At 36.5% G+C, this 20,014-nt stretch overlaps 1 protein-coding gene across 1 annotated transcript in view; it reads right to left on the reverse strand.

Moving 5' to 3' along the window:
• Positions 1-20,014, reverse strand: part of PKIA (cAMP-dependent protein kinase inhibitor alpha) — a 98,771-nt gene that overhangs the window by 44,813 nt on the left and 33,944 nt on the right. The gene's annotated exons all lie outside the window — the stretch shown is intronic.

Genomic DNA, 20,014 nt, shown 5'->3' on the forward strand with positions numbered 1-20,014 from the left:
TCCCAAAGTTGCTACAATTTTACTTTCTCACTTCTAAAAGTCAAGTGCTTTGCTGGAGTCGCAATTTAAAGATAAGCAAGAAATGGGGCTAAAATGATCTATGTGATAACAGATTAGAGTTGGAAACCTCGATATACATTCATATTTAGTTTAATATTCATATTAGCTTAATACACAGTTACGTAGAGAGGTATTTATAGATATGTGTATATATATATGGTTAATATACACACACACTATCTCTGCTTTGTCGGCTGAGAAGACCTGGAAGCAACGATATTTGCATCACAATTAGCATACTCCAAACCCAGATCCTCGTGTCTAATACCATTCTCCAATAAGATCTAGTTATCCTTGAAGAAATAGCTGATTTTAAGACTGGGGCAGTAAATATACAAGATGAGCTCAGACCATCATATAGGGTATGGATGTGTAAAAACAAACAAACCATCCAAATGGGGATACATCAAAGTGGCACAAAAGCCAACTGAAAGAATTCATAAGGTTCAGGACTAAAGCAATTTAAGCAACAAATAGAGGATTACCCAAAATGTAAAATAAAAATCCATGAGTTCTTCTGATGTAAATAATTTGATTCATAAATAAATAAATGAGAATAGACAAAACTCTGTGAAAAAGAATTCCAAATAGTTTATGTAGATACTCCATCTTAAGCATAACTTCCTATTCCTTAGTTGTGGGCTGAGGACACGAACTTCCTTCCAAAAAGTATATAAGAGAAGAGGGCGGAAAGAGTGACTCTACAATGAAGAACTCGGGAAAGCACTACCTTAGCCAGGTGATCAAGATCAACTCAGCATTCATAATGCACGCTGACACTATGCACACTTGTGATCTGACACTTCTACGCTGTGGTCTTCCTCCCCACAACACATAATTCTAATCTTATCACGAAAAATGCATCAAACAAATCCCAATAATGGGCATCCTACAAAATTCTGACTAACTCAAAATTGTTCTCGTCATCCAAACCACGGAGTCCGAGAAACCATCAATCTCAAGAGGAGCCTAAGGAAACATGACAACTAAATGTAGTGTGATGTCTTGAATGAAATCCTGAAACAGAAGAAGGGAATTAGGTAAAAACTAAGGCATTTGACTAATGTATGGACTTTAGTAAATGATAGTGTTTCAAAGGGCAGAAATTATTACAATTTGTAGGTAGGCAATTGATTGTAGGCAATGTCTAAAGTACAGTGAAATATTAACGTACAATGCTCTGCCAACTTTAATGTATTTTATGTTTTCAAAATGATGAAATGTTATTTCAGTCAATAAATGATTGACTTTTATACATTTCCTGCCCATCTTTTCCCAAAACACTCACAAGGAAATGATATTATCATTTGATAGTAGTTTCACCTAAACTGGAGTTTTGGTACTTGTGGTTGCCAATGGTACTGGAAAGTGTGTTACTTCTACAAATCCTCTCCATGGCAAAACCTTATCTTCACAGGGTAAATCACAATAGGTGCCTAAAGCCAAATGACATATAGCTATGCAGCAAGATTATGAAGCATTTTACTTAAAGGCACAGTAGAATGTAGAAAAAGCCATTTCTATCTTTTCTGCTCAAAGTTACTCAACCATCTTTTTATCAGCCATCTCAAAAGTTCTCCATAAATTTAGACTATGTCACTCAGGGGCTTCCCAAGTGGCTCAGTGATAAAAGGATCCAATAAAAGAATCCAGCTGCCAAGGTGGGAGACACAGGAAACACAGGTTCGATTCCCAGGAAACTCCTTGGAGGAGGAAATGGCAACCCACTCCAGTATTCTTGCCAGGAATATCCCATGAACAGAGGAGTGTGGGCCGCAGAGTCGGGCACAACTTGTTGAATGAGTGCTGGCACAATACCACTTAACGGAACTGTAGCTCAATGTTCTATTTTAGCATGGTTGATATGACATTATTTTTATTAGTGCTAAATAAGTTATTTGACACATTTTTTTCCTTAAAAAAAAAAAGCAATTTTTCCTAGGCTGGCCCTGGGCACATATGTGAGTTTGCCATTTTTCTCCATAGGCTATTTTATTTGTTCCACTGTGTTATATTTTTTCTACCTTGTCAAAAATAAGCATTTAATCATTCATCTACACATTCATGCATTCATACATTTATTAACTTCATCTGTTGAACACCTACATATGGCACAGAAAAAAGGCAGAACACTAATCTGAGTTACATAGAAAATAATGAACTCAGTTAAAATTTTTGCTGATAACAGGTGTTACTTGATTTACTGGAAATTGCATTTTATTATAGGAACTCACTGACTCAGTTAAAATTAAACACAGAAATAATAATAAATTAATAAAAGCACTAGTTATTTACTGAGTGCCTGCTTTGTACCTGACTCTGAAAAAGAAACTCTGAAATCACTACAGATGTTTTGAGGACTCTCTGATGTAATTGTAATCCCCATTTTAGAGATGAAAATAACAAGATTCAGAGACATTAGGTTACTTGCCTAAAGAGAAGTGGCCCAGATACTATAGAACTGGAAATAGAATCTTAAACTTTATAACGACAAAGTCTGTGTTTTTAATCAAAATGTGTGTGTGTTTGTGTGTGTGTGTGAGAGAGAGAGAAAGAGAGAGAGAGAGAATGTTTAATAAAGAACTTTTGGAAAATGGCAAGAAAACTGCCAGGTATTCATCAAAGCATGATTTAGGAGCTTCTTACTGTACAAACAATTATGAATCATATGGCTGAATTAAGGATCTCTTACTTTTGAACTAAGAAATCAAAAGCTTCCAGAAGTTGAATCCAAGTTTTGCACTTATATAAGATACGTCCTACAGAATGCTGAAGCATAAAAACGAAAGAGCTCTGAAAATAATGGAAACATTCTTACTAGTATGATTTTGTAATGTGGATAATAGGGATTTAAGAAATTGGCAGTTGCACCTGCAGACTCATTTGTTATCATTTCTGTGAGGGGCAAGATAAATGAATAAAAAGGAGAAAAATTAAAAAAAAAAAAAAAGTGCCAGCAGTTTTAGGTAGTTTGCTTAATCTCCAGACTAGGCAAGATTAAGCACAAAAAATGTCTTGAAATTATATTTTTTAAAGAACTTACAAGTGCATGTGGTCTTTTTATACCAAATAACTTGGAATTATGAAGTGTCAAATTAAGTCTAATCTTCTCTGACGATAAAATCACAGATTTTATTTGAAACTATGAAATGGAAAAATGAAGTAATAATCAGACATTCTTAAGAAAGGGAGTAGAAAAAACCTATTATGCCTATAAAAAAAATTATAAAGAATAGCCATGTTAACATTTTGAAACAAACATAAAATCCTTATTACTGTTACAGAGCTTTCAAAACCTTATCTTGTTTTAATTTTTAATAAATATTATGTTTATATAATCACTGTCACAAGGGAGACAAAATTTTAAGTCAGCTTTCTTCATTCTTTCCTCATTAAGCATTATTCTATTTTGCTTCATAGTCTTGTAATTATAACAACTGTGTAATTTTCTAATAAGTGGGTATAATTTACTAAATTATTTTCCTATTAACAATTAAAGGTGTTTCCAATTTTTGTTATTAAAAATGATGTGATAATGAGCACTTTTATTTATATAATAGTTTTATGGATGTAAATTATTTATTGGCATAAGGGTCCAGATTAGAATTAATGTGTAATACACTATTAACATTTTTATCTTGCTAGACATTGACAAATTACTTGTTAAAAGATCAAACTAAATTATACTGCAAAAATTTTTGCCAACTGAAGATATTATGTATAATATTTGAGTTTGCTAAATTAACAACGTGGAAATCTATGTTCCATTTCTTTGAATTTTTTGATAATGGAGTGCTGCCTTGTTGGGGTACGTGTGACTGGGAGGGCAGCTGTGTCTGTGAAGGCTCCCCAGAAGGGGAGTGGGGTAAGCAGAAGAAGTTTTTAAAAACACTAATTGAATTTTCTGTCGGTTGTTATCTCTCATTCTTTTCTACTTCTTTATAACATAGCCAGGCATGTGAAAAATATCTTTCGGCAGGGCAAATTGGTATTCCAATAAATTAACGACCAAACCACCTTCAAATGGGTTTTCAAGACTGGAAATACTGCTCAGACTTACCAGTAAGTTCTTCCTAATTCCTCTTAAGGACCATTTTCTTAGAAGCTTTACCCACTCTCCTCAAATTTTCCTCCATCCTCTCTGCTTCCCTCAGACTCAGCTGGTGAGTTGATTCATATCTCATTAAGAAAATAGAGGTCAGTAAATAGTTCACTGCCAAACCCATTAATTCATTAGCATTGATCTTTGTATTGCCTTTGAAAGTGAAAGAAAAGTGAATGTGAAAGTCGCTGTCCTATGGACTATACAGTCCATGGAATTCTCTAAGCCAGAATACTGGAGTGGGTAGCCTTTCACTTCTCCAGGGGATCTTACCAAACCAGGGATCTAGCCCATGTGTCCCACATCACAGGCGGATTCTTTACCAGCTAAGCTACAAGGGAAGCCCAAGAACACTGGAGTGGGTAGCCTATCCCTTCTCCAGGAGATCTTCCTGACCCAGGAATCAAACCAGGGTATCCTGCATTTTAGGCAGATTCTTTACCAACTGAGCTATCATGGAAGCCCTGACAATTAATTATGTTGTTCAGTAGGTCAGGTGTATTAAATGCATTTTCAACTTACAATATTTTCAACTTAACAATCGGTCTATCAGGACATAACCCCATCCTAAGTCAAGGAAAATCTCTCTCTTTGTGTGCTTGTGTGTGTGTGTGTAGAGAGAGAGAGAGAGAGCAGACAACCAGATATACATATACTTGGGCAAACTGATCGCAAAGAGTTGGACACGACTTAAATTGATTTTAAAGAGAATGCCAATAAGTCTCATGGATATGGTAATTTAGAGACTAAGACCTAACCCACAAACCCTCTAAAATGAAGGTGCTGGCTATTGAGAAACCAAGCTCCTCTCTTAGCTACCCAGGCGCTGCACTGAACAGAGAACGAATGTAAAAGGAAAATCTAGTTCAGGGCCAGACTTGGGTCTCCTGCATTGCAGGCACATGCTTTACCATCTGAGCTACCAGGAAAACCATTAATTAATAACTTGTAAAATATCAGAAAAAAACGGAGTGGAACATTTTGTATTGAATAGGAACTACTAAGTTATCTATCAGTACTAAGAATGATTCTTATTGAATGAAAATTTTTCATTATTTTTTGGAAAGAAAAATATTCTTGTGTTAGTGTTTCACAGTTTCTATTCATTCACATATTTACTCATTTATTCAACAAACATTTCCTAAATACCTTCCACGTGCCAGTGTCTGTTGTAACCCTTGGAAGACTCACAGGTGAACAAAGCAGTTTGCAGGTGGTAAATTTTAAAAGGCACAAATGAGTTCATAAGCAGTTTATGAACTATAATCACTTATCTTAACTAGACTGCATTAATATATACCTGGTGACCTTGAGGTCCTGGGACCTAAAGTGGGTTGCCATTTCCTACTCCAGGGAATCTTCCCAACCCAGGAATCGAACCTGCATCTCTGGCGGGCATTGGCAGTTGGATTCTTTACCACTGGCACCACCTGCAAAGTCCATTATTAGATTAGGGAAGCCTGACCATTTTCAAATAGTATGATTTGAAAAATTCTCTAATTTGTTAGGGTTCAGGAATATTATTTTATTACTGGGGCTGGATGGGAAATTTAGAGTGAGAAAAGAGATGATGATGACTGGTTTGCCTCTATTCTCTCTTTCTGAGGACAAAGTGATAAGTAGGGGTGTCTACTCTGCTGTTGGCCCATTGCTTAAGTATCAGAACTAGTTTTATCTAGTAAATATGTGTTGAACAACTATTATATATTAGGCACTGGGTTGAAACCGGGAATATAAAGTGAATAACTGACAATAAGAGCAGGTATGACTAACAAGAGCCAGGCCCTGTGCTAATGCTTAATATGCACTATCTCACATTCCATTAATGTTCACATTAGCCATATGGGGTAGATGCATTTATTATACCATTTTCTGCATGAGGACTCTCGTCTTTTATGACTTCTCCAAGTTTGCACAGCTAATTAGGGGCATAGGCAGTATTTGGACTCTGGTCTGGTTGTTGTTACTGTTGTTCAGCCGCTAAGTCGTGTGCGACTTTTTTGCAAATCAGTGCCAATTCTCTTAACCATTACGCTCCATTGACTTTAAGTTGTAGACAAGTTCAGAATTATACATACAAGGGGACAACCAACCCTAAGACCATTTCGCAAAAACTGGCTGATTGAGAAGGTTTATGTAAGATGCACTCGGAGTGGAGCAGACTGAGGGAGAGGCCCCAAAACACATTCTCTGTATTAAGGGGCAATGGAAGAGAGTAAGAATTAGCCTACGGCAACATGATGTTGAGGATCAAGAAAAAGTGTTTCTCTCCTTCGTGAATAGTTATCAGATTATTTCTACTTCAAAATATCAGGAAGAAATCATAGAGAAATGAACAGTTTGTGGAGGCACCTTATTTAAGTTTGAATCCTGGCAGATGTAGAGTTCATAATACCTACCCTGACAGGAATTATGAGGTGTAGTTAAGTAAGCTTTCATTTTTCTTTAGCCTTCAAGCAAAACATTTTCTGATAGTTATAATTTAGAAAAGCCTCCAGAGAAAATATTTAAAGTCCAACATCTCAGAGGAAAGCAATTTTGCAAAAAGATCTATCAGTGAAAGCAAGACCACACACACACTAATGGTTTACTGAGATTACTGATTTATCATTGCTCATGTTGTTTCTCCACGCATATTTCTGGAAGAAAGCTCTTAATGTTCATCAGTTTTCAAAGAGATAAAGACCCACACTGATGTGTCAGAAAGAGCTTTGCCCTGGAATTAGATCAGTTTAGGTTTTGCTACTTACTAGGATTAGTTATCATTCTCAATCTTTCTGAACCTGTTTCCCATCTGCAAATAGGATAATGCTATCAATTACAGAGGGATGTAGTTAAATTAAATGACATATATAAAGGAAATATATACCTACAGACTGAGAACATGCTTTATAAATGTTAAGTGATCTACAAGTATTTTGCTTCCCTGAAGCGGAAGAAACCTGTTCTCATGTTTTAACCAATGGTCTAAATATCAATGCGATATTTAGTTGAAAATTAAATTTGTTCTTTCACTGTCTATCTGAATTTTAATATATTCTAATATATTCTCCTTAGTAAATTGTATCAATATTAGTAATATTTGCCATTTAAGCTGTTACTGTTCATTTGTTTAAAGGTATTTCAATGGCCTGTCAATATAGGAGATACAGGAGATGAGATGAGAGTTCAGTTCCTGGGTCAGGAAGATTCACTGGAAGAGGAAATGGCAATTCACTCCAGTAGTCTTTCCTGGAGAATCCCATGGCCAGAGGAGCCTGGACATGACTAAGCACACATGCATAGTGTGGTATGTCATTACTCAAAGGGATGCCAAGGTTTTGCCAAAGATTTCAATGAGATATAAATACATCTTCATCAGAATTAACTTTCAAAGAAGTGGAGAACAATGATTCAATATGTGGAGAGGAAAAAACTTTTCTACAAATTCTATTTTTATTTGCTCTGGTGGGAAAAAGGATAGCTTATAATTAGTCTAATTTACATTAGCTTAAAAGAAAGTGCCATATAAATTTAGAATGCAAAATAAATCAGTTTTCTTTCATCAGTAATTCAGATTTACAAGTATTCTTTCCAAAAAGTGCCAAAAGGAAGCACTATTTTGCCTTCTAATTTCCAGCCACTGTTGTATTGCAAAGGTTAATAACTCAAAAATACAAATAGAATCATGTGGCAATGAGGAAATGATTTGTGTACCAGCTATTTTAACAAAAGCCTTGCAAATATAATAAATAGATATACTGAAAGTCAAAAGAATGCCACATGTGTATGAAAGCAGAGCATACAGAATTATAAACTATCTTTGGAGATTAATTATAATATTTTCAGAAATATTTGTGTGATTTACTGTTATTTAAATGGAGAACACAGAATTAGCTGATCTAGGTTATCATGTTGATACTATGATATGACCAAAAATCTTTATGTGATAATATATGTAGAAATGAGTAAAATTCTATAGGAAGAACTAATTAAATTAACTAAATGCCACCCCACAGCTGTTAGAATGGCTAGTATCAAAAACACAAGTGATAACAAGTGTTGGGTGAGCCTGTTGAGAAAAGAGAAAGACTTATGCACTATTGGTGAGAATGTAAATTGGTGCGGCCACTATAGAAAATAGCGTGGAGTTTCTTCAAAAAAAATTAAAATACAACTAACATACGAGCCAGCAATTTTCCTTCTAGCTATATATCCAGAGGAAATGAAATTACTACCCCCAAAAGATATCTGTACCTCCGTGTTCACCGTAGGATTTATGACAGTCAAGATATGGAAACAATCTTACTGTTTTTTGATGGATGAATGGATAAATAAAATGGGATGTAAAACAACCTACTATTATTCAGCCATTAGAAAGAAGGAAATATGGCTATTTGTAGCTACACGGGTGGACTTGGGGCATTATGCTAAATGAAATAAATCAGACAAAGATAAATACTTTATGATCTCATTTATATGTAAAATCTAAAAAACTGAACTTATGATAGAAAGAATGGATTGATGGTTGCTAGAGCAGGAAGCTGGAGATAGGGAAAATGAGTAAAGATGATCACAAGATAAAAACTTCCAATTATATTCCACTTATAAGATAAATGAGATAAGATAAATGAGGATATAATGTGCAGCTTGGTCACAATAACCATATTAACAACACCATATTGTATGTTTGAAAGTTGCTAAGGATCTTAAAAGTTCTTGTTACAAAAACAGAATTTATAATTATGTGAATTGAGCTTAACTAAATTTATTGTGGTAATCATTTCACAATATATACATATACCAAATCATCACATTCTATTTGTTGGACAAATACAATATTATAAATCAATTAAATCCCAAGAAAACTGGGAAAAAAGATTTCATTTATACTTTGGCATAAATATATCAAATTGGGTTTCTTCACAACATTATTAATAATTATAGATAAAAGAAAATACTACAAGTTTGTTGTTGCTGTTGTTTGCTTTGCAAGTCCACAGATACTCACCTCCCACACTAAGAAAGAGGGAGTTAAGTTTGGACTTGCAAATGCTGCCCCATGGGCCCTGATGCTGTGATATAAACATTTAGTCCAGACCTGAAAGAGAGCTTAAGTCATTTCAACACATTTACCAAACAGTTGTGTTCAAACATGAACAAATGAATAGATACTGGTTATTAATTTTTTTCACACTACAAAAAATATGCCTTCAGTTTTCACCAGAACCTCAGTTTTCAAGTTATCAGGTCACAGTTCTTAAGCAAGCAGTACAAGGCTTCCATCAAGTGTTTTCTCCCTACAATGAATAACTTCCCAGTCTCCCCACTAAAGCTCATCCCTTCTCTCCTTAATGTCTTGGCCAAAATTTAACTATCAGCCCAGAAAACTCTTTCTCAGTTTCATTGCTTGTACATGATCATGCTATCTTAACCACCTGGGCACGTTTATACTATCTATAGGGCTCAAACCTAGGCCTCCGGCATCGCAGGCAGATTCTTTACCATCTGAGTCACCAAGAAAGCCCAAGAATATTGGAATGAGTAGCCTGTCCCTTCTCCAGGGGATCTTCCTGACCCAGGAATCTAACCAGGGTCTCCTGCATTGCAAGTGCATTCTTTACCAACTGAGCTACCAGGGAAGCTGTTTAGATTAAAGAATGCTTGTAAAGTACTTAATACTCAGCTCAGCTCAGTTCAGTTCAGTCACTCAGTCGTGTCTGACTCTTTGCAACCCCATGAATTGCAGCACGCCAGGTCTCCCTGTCCATCACCAACTCCCAGAGTTCACCCAAACTCATGTCCATCGAGTCGGTGATGCCACCCAGCCATCTCACCCTCTGTCATCCCCTTCTCCTCCTGCCCCCAATTCCTCCCAGCATCAGAGTCTTTTCCAATGAGTTAACTCTTCGCATGAGGTGGCCAAAGTATTGGAGTTTCAGCTATAGCATCAGTCCTTCCAAAGAACACCCAGGACTGATCTCCTTTAGAATGGACTGGTTGGATCTCCTTGCACTCCAAGGGACTCTCAAGAGTCTTCTCCAACACCACAGTTCAAAAGCATCAATTCTTCAGCACTCAGCCTTCTTCACAGTCCAACTCTCACATCCATACATGACCACTGGAAAAACCATAGCCTTGACTAGACGGTCCTTTGTTGGCAAAGTAATGTCTCTGCTTTTGAATATGCTATCTAGGTTGGTCATAACTTTCCTTCCAAGGAGTGAGCATCTTTTAATTTCATGGCTGCAATCACCATCTGCAGTGATTTTGGAGCCCCCCAAAATAAAGTCTGACAATGTTTCCACTGTTTCCCCATCTATTTGCCATGAAGTGATGGGAGCAGATGCCATGATCTTCGTTTTCTGAATGTTGAGCTTTAAGCCAACTTTTTCACTCTCCACTTTCACTTTCATCAAGAGGCTTTTGAGTTCCTCTTCACTTTCTGCCATAAGGGTGGTGTCATCTGCATAGCTGAGGTTATTGATATTTCTCCCAGAAATCTTGATTCCAGCTTGTGCTTCTTCCAGCTCTACGTTTCTCATGATGTACTCTGTATATAAGTTAAATAAGGAGGGTGACAATATACAGCCTTGACATACTCCTTTTCCTATTTGAAACCAGTCTGTTGTTCCATCTCCAGTTCTAACTGTTGCTTCCTGACCTGCATACACGTTTCTCCAGAGGCAGGTCAGGTGGTCTGGTATTCCCATCTCTTTCAGAATTCTCCACAGTTTATTGTGATCCACACAGTCAAAGGCTTTGGCATAGTCAATAAAGCAGAAATAGACGTTTTTCTGGAACTCTCTTCCTTTTTCCATGCTCAGCTCAGCACAATATAAATTATTCAGTAACTGCTGAGTAGCATTATTGTTATATCATTTACATTAAAACTAATCTGTACTGGTTTAGGAACTGCTTTACAATTCTACATTATTTTTACATACCTGTGTTCTTTGTCCCCAACTGGGGTAAAGGAAATAAATTAACATTTACTGATTATCTACAGTGAGAGTATAGAATGCAGTGTAGGGTATAAAATTCATCATGTTCAAGAGATGAAACTGACCTGGATTTGAATTCCAGCCCTCTCACTTGCTTAGACTTCTCTACTTCTCAGTTTCCTTACTGATAATTAGAGATTATAGCTATTTCAGGGACCATGGTAAGGATTAAAAATAATTATAATGCTTGAACCCAGAAGGGGAATTAATTACCTCATTTAATGTCAACTATTAGATAGTTCACTGCAGATGGTGACTGCAGCCATGAAATTAAAAGACGCTTACTCCTTGGAAGGAAAGTTATGACCAACCTAGATAGCATATTCAAAAGCAGAGACATTACTTTGCCAACAAAGGTTCGTCTAATCAAGGCTATGGTTTTTCCTGTGGTCACGTATGGATGTGAGAGTTGGACTGTGAAGAAGGCTGAGCGCATAAGAATTGATGCTTTTGAACTGTGGTGTTGGAGAAGACTCTTGAGAGTCCCTTGGAGTGCAAGGAGATCCAACCAGTCCATTCTAGAGGAGATTAGCCCTGGGATTTCTTATGAAGGAATGATGTTAAAGCTGAAACTCCAGCCAGAAAGAAAAACACCAATACAGTATACTAACGCATATATATGGAATTTAGAAAGATGGTAACAATAACCCTGTGTACGAGACAGCAAAAGAGACACTGATGTATAGAACAGTCTTATGGACTCTGTGGGAGAGGGAGAGGGTGGGAAGATTTAGGAGAATGGCATTGAAACATGTAAAATATCATGTGTGAAATGAGTTGCCAGTCCAGGTTCGATGCACGATACTGGATGCTTGGGGCTGGTGCACTGGGACGACCCAGAGGGATGGAATGGGGAGGGAGGAGGGAGGAGGGTTCAGGATGGGGAACACATGTATACCTGTGGTGGATTCATTTTGATATTTGGCAAAACTAATACAGTTATGTAAAGTTTAAAAATAAAATAAAATTAAAAAAAAAAAAAAAAAGCTGAAACTCCAGTACTTTGGCCACCTCATGCGAACAGTTGACTCATTGGAAAAGACTCTGATACTGGGAGGGATTGCGGGCAGGAGGAGAAGGGGACGACAGAGGATGAGATGGCTGGATGGCATCACTGACTCGACGGACGTGAGTCTGGGTGAACTTTGGGAGTTGGTGATGGACAGGGAGGCCTGGCGTGCTGAGATTCATGGGGTCACAAAGAGTTGGACACGACTGAGCGACTGAACTGAACTGAACTGATTAGATAGTTTGAGTTCTGAGAATCTGATAACAGCTCTGCATCCCTTCTCTAAAAATAACTAGATAGGTAGATAACTAGTCATATTCATGTAATTCCAGGGCTTTGCTAATATGAAAATCAATCAAAGTCTTTAGCTGGCACAAATAACTCAGAGAAATTGTTACAGGGGCAAGAATGATCATTCCTCTTAAAACATAGGCTATCATCCTGTAGAAGAACAAACATTTTAATGTGGTCAGATGTGAGTCTAAGCTATGTGATTCCATGATGGTGTCTCTACTAGGTCTTGATTTGACTGGGATTGAAATTTCGGACTTTACTGTCCCCGTCACAGACTTGAAAACCTGGCAGACAATCAAGTGCAATCTATGGTTAAAGGTCACTGGTCTAAAAAATGGGTATGTTAATATCATTCTGACAAGAGCATTATGAAGATTAAAAGAAAGCAAAATGAACTCTCCTAGCACCTGATAGCCAAGTAATACATCTTTGAGCTCTTTCATTTCTTTTTCCTTCTTACTTATGCATTTCCTTCCCTGCCTTTAGTTCTTACTGTGTGCCTATCCCACAGTGCTGAAGTTATTGTAAAGCTTTTACTCAGATAATCTGGTGTAACCTCCAGGAGAATCAACAAAGAATGCCTAAGAAATTATTGAGGTAAACAGTGCCATTATTACATCTTTTAGGTAACCTGATTTGTCCAGAAATGTAACTATGTGATTCTCTTTTACTACTAGTTGCTCACCATCCATAGGCACATATTGTATGTATATCAAATACATTAAATTCCTGGAAAATTATCTGTGGTGTCTCTTTGTGTTCTATTTGTATACTACAATTTTCCTAAAATTAAACTATTATCATTTCTACCCCTCTTTTGTTTAAAACCCTCAAAACATAATTTCTAATTAATAGTTACAGTAGTTGGCATTATATTAATTCTTCTTTGTTTTTTCTCTGATTATAAGTATCATCTGACTCAAGTCAATGAACTGAGTTCTCTACATGTGAGGAAGTTTGAAGAGGAAAATAGGATAATTTTCTATCCTATGTGAGTAGGGTAAGAAGATACTCACATACAGAAATAGTAGAAGCCTTAGCAGTAACAAAACTAGTGAAATTAGAGCTAATTAATTAGTAGTCAGGAAAATTTTGTCACTTTGTTGCCATTAATTGGTCAACGAGAGTAATTAGGCTCACAAAAAATAGAAAGAGTGGAAAATCTATCATCCCTGCCCGCCTCTCCTGCTTGTTATCAGAACAATTTTCTCCTAGTTTATGAAACAATAATAGTTTAGTATTAGAATTTAACCTAGAGCCTGTTATACAGAGTGAAGTGAGTCAGAAAGGCAAAATCAAATATCATATATTAATGCATATATATGGAATCTAGAAAAATGGTACGATGAGCCATTTACAGGCCAGGAATAGAGACACAGATGTAGATGATGGTCTTGTGGACAAGAAGGGGAAGGAGAGGGTGAGAAGAACTGAAAAAGTAGCATTGACCTATATACTATCATGTGTAAAACGGCTAGTGGGAAGCTGTTACATAACACAGGGAGCCCAGTCTGGAGCCGGTGCCATGTGACAACCTAAAGGGGTAGAAAGCTGTGGGTGGGAGGGAGGCTCTAGAGGGAGGTGATAGATGCCTGATTAGCGTTGTTGTACAGCAGAAACCAACACAACATTGTAAAGCAATTATCCTGCATTAAAAATAAATTTAATTTAAAAATGCCATCAACATAAGATATGGAGATATGTGAATTCTACTTACACTTTCTTTATATATTCAGTATTATAAATTCACCTAGATCACACATCATAAATTCGAGAGTAGAATGATTTAGTTGAAAGATAAAATTCATGCAGAGTACACAAATTGTTTAAACTTCAAAAATATTTAAAAGGATTGCTATATCTTGTCACACTTTTCTTTGTAAAATATGTCAGAGCCAGCCTTCTTTTTGGTTTAGAGCTACTGTTCTATAGAGAACACGTCTATTCATATTTACAACCATCAGGCAAATCAAGAAACTGACTTCTTTAGATCAGCGCTGTTTTCCTCACTTCTAACAAAGAAAAGAACATCTGATAAGAAAACAAAATCCCTCTTTTCTACTGAAGTATAGACGATTTACAAAAGATTTAGGAGTACAACTTAGTGATTTGATATTTTTATAGATTATACTGTGTTTCAGTTCAGTTCAGTTCAGTTCAGTTGCTCAGTCGTGTCTCTTTGTGACGCCATGAATTGCACACACCAGGCCTCCCTGTCCATCACCAACTCCCGGAGTTCACTTAGACTCACGTCCATCGAGTCAGTGATGCCATCCAGCCATCTCATCCTCTGTCGTCCCCTTCTCCTCCTGCCCCCAATCCCTCCCAGCATCAGAGTCTTTTCCAATGAGTCAACTCTTCGCATGAGGTGGCCAAAGTACTGGAGTTTCAGCTTTAACATCAGTCCTTCCAAAGAATACCCAGGGCTAATCTCCTCTAGAATGGACCGGTTGGATCTCCTTGCAGTCCAAGGGACTCTCAAGAGTCTTCTCCAACACCACAGTTCAAAAGCATTAATTCTTCGGCGCTCAGCTTTCTTCATAGTCCAACTCTCACGTCCATACGTGACTACTGGAAAAACCATACCTTGACTAGACAGACCTTTGTTGGCAAAGTAATGTCTCTTGCTTTTGAATATGCTATCTAGGTTGGTCATAACTTTCCTTCCAAGGAGTAAGCGTCTTTTAATTTCATGGCTGCAATCACCATCTGCAGTGATTTTGGAGCCCCAAAAAATAAAGTCTGACACTGTTTCCACTGTTTCCCTATCTATTTGCCATGAAGTGATGGGACCAGATGACATGATCTTAGTTTTCTGAATGTTGAGCTTTAAGCCAACTTTTTCACTTTCCTCTTTCACTTTCATCAAGAGGCTTTTTAGTTCCTCTTCACTTTCTGCCATACTATGTTTAATTATTATAAAATAATGGCTATAGTTCCTTGCACTAAGCAATAAAATCCCTCTTTTGTTAAAAAGTAGAAAATGATGAAATATTGGAAAATTAGTTGGCTTTCCCTCATTAATGATCAATAACTATGGGATTCACCCACATAAGTTAAACGGAGGCTTCTTTTTCCCCATGATTCTGAATACAAAATGTATCCATATTCAGGAATCATTTTCAAAGTAAAATTTTTTGGGGGTAACTGAATAACCATAATGGGTAATATGATCAGTTTGTTTTAATTTACATAACTACTAAATATAAAATAATAAAATGTAGGGTTTTTCCACCTTTTAACTTTGTATACAAGACAAAGAAAACTAACTGTGCTTTTTATCATATTGTAGTTTTTGCTCAATTACTACTGCCAAAATCGTTGAAAGATAGTATTACCTGTTGTGTTCTTTCAGAGCAACCCCATTTCATACCAGTGCCATAAAAAAATCAATAGCCTTAAGAGACCTTTCAAGGAAATCATTGTTATTGATTCATACTTCAAATATTACCGAATTTAGCAATAAAATGATGTTGAAGCTAATCGTTTCTCCTCAATGAATTAATAACTTTGGAAGGTTTAAATGGCTTTTCCTAGATGACAGAAGTGGCTTCCATATACATACACAACGGACGCAAACATGCAAATAACATCCCTATATCTGCTTTAGCATCTGTAATTCCACACTGAATTTTCTCTGCCATTAACCAATACGAATGCCACATTGTTCAACTCCTTTGCCCTGCTGGCTGGTTTCGGGGCTCAGGAAAAGGCAATTTTAATGTTCTCTTCAGTAGACCTATAGCCTATTTATGAACTAAGAAGAAACAGTTTTGTTTCTCTTTTCTGGTATCTTGAGACTTTCCTATGATTGCATCTCTCCGACTGTATAGCTTACAGAATTAGTACTATGACTGGAGAGGCAGAAAAGTTCTGATGCCTAAAAATGTCTTCCCATCTACTAACTGATGGTCTGCAGTCAACTCTCATCCCTTTATCTCTGAATCTCATCCCTTTACCCTCAATCTTTCTTTCCCATTGAAATTCAAATACTGGTGGTGCTTTAAGACCTTAGTCACTTTTATCTCAACCTGAATGATTCAAAAGCAAATTTTGATGCTGTGGAGGAGGAATGAGAACCTGAGGGCATAAGAGTTCCACAGAGGGTATTAGGAAACAACGAGGACAGAGCAACAGATAGACTCACAGGGGAAACTTGGAAAGTGGAGCATGATGAAACAAGCAAACATCACAGTTTTGCTTAAGGTCTATTCTAATTAGGTGGAAAAGAAAGTTCTGAAGGTGACTGTTATTCCTGTGTATAAGTTTGCCTGAAAAGCGTAAAAATGAGTGATTTGTACCCCTGCCTATTATAGATGTATTGATATAAAATTAAAACAGTGCAAGGAATGCACAGATTAGCACATGGCCTCCACCATTCTCCATTTAGTAGCCTGCTCACTTTGAGCATCTGAAAATGGACTGTAGAAATCTGGTTACTCTTATTTTAAACTTCTCGTTCCCCAAATTTGAAACAATGTTTATTTAAAACGAGTCTCTTTAAAAAGACTGCAAAAAGACTATACAGTATTCATTGAAAAGAACCTAACATTTACTACTGTAATATATTATGTACAATTTATTGACTCTTTCTCCTGAATATACATTTAATATTTAAAAATCTAATATTAAGTATAACTATAATATGATTCTGGTGTCAACCAGGTCAAAGCTGTGAAATCCTTTGCTACAAATATGTCTCTGGCTTATACTATGGCTTCAGTGTTAGTTTCCACATTTGCCAGCAAGTTACTTTTCATCCTAGTAAACTTCTAATGAATCATGGATAAAATACAAATGGCAGAGAATTCTCCATTTCTGTTCATAATTTTAAAAACATCAACTAAAAGTGTAAAACTTTAATCATTTTCTGTAGCCTTTCCTCTTCCTAAACCTTCTTGCTTCTTTCATCAATATTAAGTTTCTGCTTTTAAGTATCTGCAACTCTGCTTTAATGTGTTCTCTGTTAAAGGCTTTCTCGCCCTTTTGGAATTGTTAGTAGGAGAAGTGGTATTTTTGTGGGAAGAAAACAGCTCTTCTCTACTACTTGTCTATCAGGGCTATAGGGCTACATCCTTTGTTGCATAATCAAAAACCTGGCCTGACATCAACTAGTGGGATTAAAAAGCCACCTTTTCCCTTCCTTGCAATTAAAATATTTACATTAACTCTGTTTTAACAATAGCGTACAGCACCCAGTGTGGGTTGTGGCTCGTGATTCTGCTTCTCTGACTCATGATCTTAGACGTCTTGCTTCCAACTTCCTGATGAATGAGCCCTTTACCAATTGCTAAGGGCCAGGTCTATTTGCTGCTACTGGTTCCCAAGGGTTCTATGCCATGAGGCATCTCTTGAAAGTATTTCTTTGCTGTGCCTACAAAGCATTTTTCTCCCCTGCTCTCCTTCCACTCTAGGGTTCTACTGCTTATTTATAGTTAGCATCTGTAAATAGTACTTGGGGTTTGTTTCCTTGGTGGGCTGGCTGTTTTCCAAGATTTTGTTGTTGATCTTGTCTGACATTTTAAGGATGACCTTTTGGTGCTGTTACAAAACTTCCCAAGAAAAGGAAAACAGATCTGCTCATCTAACCCTCTTCTGAAAGCTGTGCAAAAAAGCCAGTTGTTTTAAAAACAGAATGGCTGGTGATACAAAGGGCTGCTCATGTGATATCTGCATCTGCCTGCTTTTAGCTTCCAGAAACTAAAAAGCAGTTCAGCAACATGTAATCAGGCATGAAGAGAAAAACAACAAAAGAAAGCCAGTATTGAAAATCTTCTGATACTTGAATGTATTGGTGAACAAGCCTGCTACTTCTAATACTTACATAAAGACAGTAGTCCAATAGCCGATTCAGTAAAACAACCAATTTCACATGAGTAAAATGAATGATGCTACTTAGAGTTGATGGCCATGAGCTTTAGGAGTTTTAATGTGGAAATAATCTGGAGGTCTCCTTTTATACACGAGGAACATGAGGTCTATGGTAGTTAAGTGAATTGTCCAAGCCAGAGATGAGACTAGGGTCAGAGTAGAGGTTTCTGCCAGGATGTCGAGCTTCTTCTTTGACCGAGCTTCTTAGGTGTTTACGTATTACACCAAGAGAACCCATATGTGCTGGATTTGTTTCCATTTACTAACAGAAGCAAGTCAGTGCTTTTTCAGGTATTGTAGTACAAAATCAGACGATTCAGTCAAACTAGTCAAAAATTAGTCAGTCTTGGAATCCCAAAGAGATAATGCTTTGTAGGATTTTTCTTTCTTTAATTCTTTTTTTTTTTTACTAGAAATGGAACTAGATAGATAGACAATGCATGTTTGTGTGTATGTATGTATACATATATACACATATATATATTTATATGTTGTTCAAATGTAAAAGAATATAGCTTTGCTTTTTATAGTTGAATTATGTATGATGACATAAAATACAATACACCATTTATCAAATATATTTGAAGTATATATTTTGTAAGTATCTTTGTTTCTTTATGTTCTACAGCTTTAAAGAAAATGGGACAGCATAGAAATATTTTGCATTTTTAAGTTAACACTGATAATACTGTTTTGTAAGTGCCCTAAATTACATAAAGACTAAAAGTACCATTGTTCTAACTAGTCTATGGAAAGTGGTTGATGTTTAGCTATGAAATAATGTTGTACCAATCTCAGGAAACAATTCCTAGGTTAAAAAATTCATTCTTTCCATGATATCTTTTCATGAAGATTTAATTCAAAGAATTTGCCTTTATAAGATCTCGATCACTTTTCTCCATTGTTTCCATCCATGTTCCTGTTAAGCGTGCCTGATTCTGTTGCTAAGATCTCGATCACTTTTCTCCATTGTTTCCATCCATGTTCCTGTTAAGCGTGCCTGATTCTGTTGCTAAGCAACCTTGCAGTCTTGCCCGGGCATGATGATGAACTAATTATTTTAAATATGCCTTTTGGATATGGTCTCTTTAAGAATGTCCGGATACGTTTGTCTCAGAATCTGTGAAAGAGGGTTCCTCATTTCAGCTGACAGTTCTATAAGAATATGTGATAGAATGATGTTTTCCAGAAGAGTTGGAAGAATACCAAGAATGCACTGGAAAAGCACTAAGTCTTACTTCCTCACAGTAAGCTTTTTCTGGAAAAGGGTAAAAATCAGTCAGATGACAAGTCAAGAAATTTACCAAAGCATTTCAAAGAAATATGAGGATCATCAGTATTTCTTTTATTGACTAGATTAAATTATTTTTTCCTTTTCATCCCAAATTCTTATGAAAAATAGACAAGCCATATTACGTTGAAAAATAAGTTCCATATAAGCCAGACATGGGTATTTGAATTTTATCAGACTTCCAGATAAGACTAAATGGTTGATTAAATTGTCTCCATCTGGCTTGCTCTTGTCCCAGACATCCCTCTCCAGTTCAGGAATATCCTCCTTTAAACAGTTTATTTAACCAGATGGGACCAATATCAGGAGTCTTAACATTTCCTGTCTGATACATAGGGATATATAAGAGGACTGTCAGCATAACTCTAGCACATAGTGAGAGTTAATAAATAGCATTCCCTGTG

Source organism: Bubalus bubalis, chromosome 15 (assembly GCF_019923935.1).
Source record: "Bubalus bubalis isolate 160015118507 breed Murrah chromosome 15, NDDB_SH_1, whole genome shotgun sequence".
NCBI lineage: Eukaryota > Metazoa > Chordata > Mammalia > Artiodactyla > Bovidae > Bubalus > Bubalus bubalis.